Raw genomic sequence first — 3664 nt, forward strand, 5'->3', positions numbered from 1 at the left:
GCTTTTGCTGGGGCAACCATGTTCACCTCTCGGTTAATGACTTTCAGTCGATTCCTGCTTTCCACATCTGCAAAGATCATCAGAGTGGAGTTGATATGCGGATATCCTTCCTCACTGTCCTCCTTGTCTTCAGCCTTGTCCGACTCCTTCTCCTTGTCCTTAGACTGTTTTCCCTGAAACTGCTGGATCAGGAGTCGACATTGGCGAGTGGTGTGCTTCGGGTAGATGATATTCCCCTCTTCGTCTTTCTTCGTGTGGATGTGACATGGCATATCCATTACGTCGTTCCCTTCTTTATCCTTTACCTTCTTGGGGTTCCAGGATCCTTTTGGTTTCCCCTTAAACTTTCCCTGAGTCACGGCCAGAGCCTTTCCTGGAGCTGCCGGTTCAGCCTTCCGCTTCTGTTTCCGACTGGTGTTTCCTTTTTCCGACTGACTCGGCTTGTGCTTGCCGCTTCGGAGTCGGTCTTCTTCTTCGCCGTTGGCGTACTTGGTAGCAATCTCCATCATCCGACTCAAGGTCATGTCACCGGTTCGACCAAACTTCAAACTCAGTTCTCTGTTCTTGACGCCATCTTTGAAGGCGCAGACTGCCTGATGATCAGACACATTCTCCACAGTGTGGTGCAAAGTGATCCATCTCTGAATATACTCTCTGAGAGTCTCATTGGTCTTCTGCACGCAGACTTGCAACTCTGTCAGTCCAGCTGGTCGCTTGCAAGTTCCTTCAAACGTTCTGATGAACACTCGGGACAAATCTTCCCAAGTGTAAATGCTGCTAGGCGGTAATTGAGTTAACCATGCCCTGGCAGAACCTTCCAGCATGAGGGGTAAATGCTTCATGGCCACCTCGTCGTTCCCACCACCAATCTGAACTGCCACTCGGTAGTCCTCAAGCCAAGTTTCAGGCTTAGACTCACCAGTGAACTTGCTGACTCCTGTTGCCAACCTGAAATTGGGAGGGATAACTGCGGCTCTGATAGCTCTGCTGAAACATTCAGGACCAGAAACATGCACTCGACTGCTTGTGGGTGCATCTCTGTCGAGTCCGCCTCGATGGGCTCTGTTCCGGTCGACCAAACCTTGCACGATAATGGATCGCGCGTCGAAGCCTGGTTCTCTGGGGTCGACTGGAACCCTTCGCCCTGTACTGTACTGACGCCTGTCATCTTGCTGTCGAGGAGCGTAAGACCCACCCCTCGGAGGGGAATTGGGCACTCGACGCCTATCATCTCGGTCGAGTCGGTCGCCATATTGATCTCGCCGATTCTCGCGCCCTTCACGCCGCGGAGGCGATCTGGGGCTGTGAGCCGACTGAACCGTATTCACAGTGACGGATTGACTGTGAATTCTGTTGCGCGACTGAGACACGGCTGAATTCTGATCTCCTGCTGCCCAGAGCAGATCCCTGATCTGCAGCAAACCTCTGCCGGCTTCCGACTGCGAAGGCTGGATGGACTCTGCTATACGGGTCGCAGCTGCTAAATTCTGGATTGGGGTTCGATATACCTGAGTCGGCGGGAAGAGTTGACGTCGACTGGTGTCGGGAACTCGTTGCCGCGCGCGCTCGTCGAGTGCTCGCTGAAGATTCTCCGGTCGAGTGCGTTCGGCCAAATTGGCCAGACGCGCCTCCTCCAAGGCACGAGCCTCGGGGGTTTCTCCTGCGATGGGAGTACGCAGAGCATCCACGTTCCTGCGACGAAGTTCCTCTCTTTGCAGAGAGTCGAGTGGCTCGGGCTGGTACTCTTCGTGGCCTCGTGCGGGGTCGCCTCCGTCACCTGCTCCACCATCACGGGCGAAGCCAGGGGGACTGCGGGGCCCGTCGACCATCAAGATTTCCGCCGCTGGATCACTGCTACCGCACTCGGATGCAGTCTCTACGGAGCCAGTCGACAGATCGAACAAGCCGTAGAGAGATTCGTTGGGCTCGATTGCCGCAACTTGGGTGGTGGCCGATTGGCGAGCCACCGCGTGCCTCACCCATTGCTGAAGCCTCGACCGGCCCGAGCGCTTGCGCTGGCGGGAGACCGGGAGGGTGGACGATGGAGGAGTCGTCCGATACGGGGTCGACGGTTGCCGCAGCAGAACGCCGCGAACACATGCGCGAAAATGCGTCGCACCGCGGACGGGGAGCGCATCAACGTCGAGTGGAGCCTCCTGGAGCCAGGCGGAGTCGTCGGCGATGACGGTGAGAGTGCCGAGACAGATCTCTCGACCTTCGACCAAAACTCCAGCAGACACCATGATGAAAGTACTCGGAAGAATCGCAACTTCTCCACAAAATCGCTAAAACACCTGCCCCACGGTGGGCGCCAACTGTCGTGGTTCTAAGCCTGACAGTAGAGTGGGGGGTAGGTATGGAGAGGCAAGGTCCTAGCTATGGAGAGGTTGTAAACACAAGGGATGTACGAGTTCAGGCCCTTCTCAGAAGAAGTAATAGCCCTACGTCTCGGAGCCCGGAGGCGGTCGAGTGGATTATGAGTATATGAGTTACAAGGTGCCGAACCCCTCTACCAGTGGAGGGGGGTGGCTTATATAGAGTGCGCCAGGATCCCAGCCAGCCCACGTAGGAGAGGGTTTAAGGTGAGTTAAGTTTGGGGCGTTACTGGTAACGCCCCACATAAAGTGCCTTTACTATCATAAAGCCTACTTAATTACAGGCCGTTGCAGTGCAGAGTGCCTCTTGACCTCCTGGTGGTCGAGTGAGTCTTCATGGTCGAGTCCTTCAAGTCAGTCGAGTGAGTCCCTCGTTGGTCGACTGGAAGGCGACCTCTTCTAAGGGTGTCCTTGGGCAAGGTACTTAGATCAGGTCCATGACCCTACCCTAGGTACATGACCCCATCAATGACGGCGGCGTGCCTTTGGCTCGCTTCAGTGCTTGTAGTCGTTTCTAGGTGGTCTACGAATATAGATGTAATTTTTATTATTTTTAATATTCGTACTGCAATGATTGAAGATGAATAGATTGAAAAAAACTACAAAATGCTAGAAGAACATTGGTTGGGCATCACCCCAAGCAGTGTAGGCTTGAGATTCTTCACTCTCAATCTAGAGGGTTGGAGAGACCTATAATTCTGACATAGGGAAATGTTTCTTTTCAACTAACTTTAGCCGATCACTCCATCGACCACCTCCAACGCCTTGCGTGCGACACAGAGCACTCCCCTCCCTCTCTCTATACGGCAGCAACATGACGTACGCGTAACAAGTGAAGTAGTCGCCGCGTATCCTATCATTCTCAACCGCTCAAATGTTATCTCACCGTCTCCTGATTCTTCCACCACTAGTAGAAAAAGGGCCTAATGTGAAGCACATTAGTCTCGGTTTGTAACAAAACCAACACTAATGTGACCATTAGTGCCGGTTTGCATGATTGGTACATGAAAATTACCAAGAGTAACAATCGAGAGGGCCTCATGGTGAAAGTCAAGGAAGAGTATTACTTCCATAAGCTAACTCTGTCCATTGAGTATTCAGAACTATTTCAGTTATTCCATCAAGACACACTCGATAAATTCATCGTCAGTCTGTATTGTCTATAAGTGATTTCTTTATGTAATTCAAGTCTCAAGCTAGCTATGGTGCTCATTGATCGATTATTACCTATAATTATCCTCACTATATTTTTTTCTATGGTATATTATGCAGGATGAAGATGTATGAAA

The sequence above is a fragment of the Triticum dicoccoides genome, chromosome 4B (genome assembly GCF_002162155.2).
Source record: "Triticum dicoccoides isolate Atlit2015 ecotype Zavitan chromosome 4B, WEW_v2.0, whole genome shotgun sequence".
Taxonomy (NCBI): Eukaryota; Viridiplantae; Streptophyta; class Magnoliopsida; order Poales; family Poaceae; genus Triticum; species Triticum dicoccoides.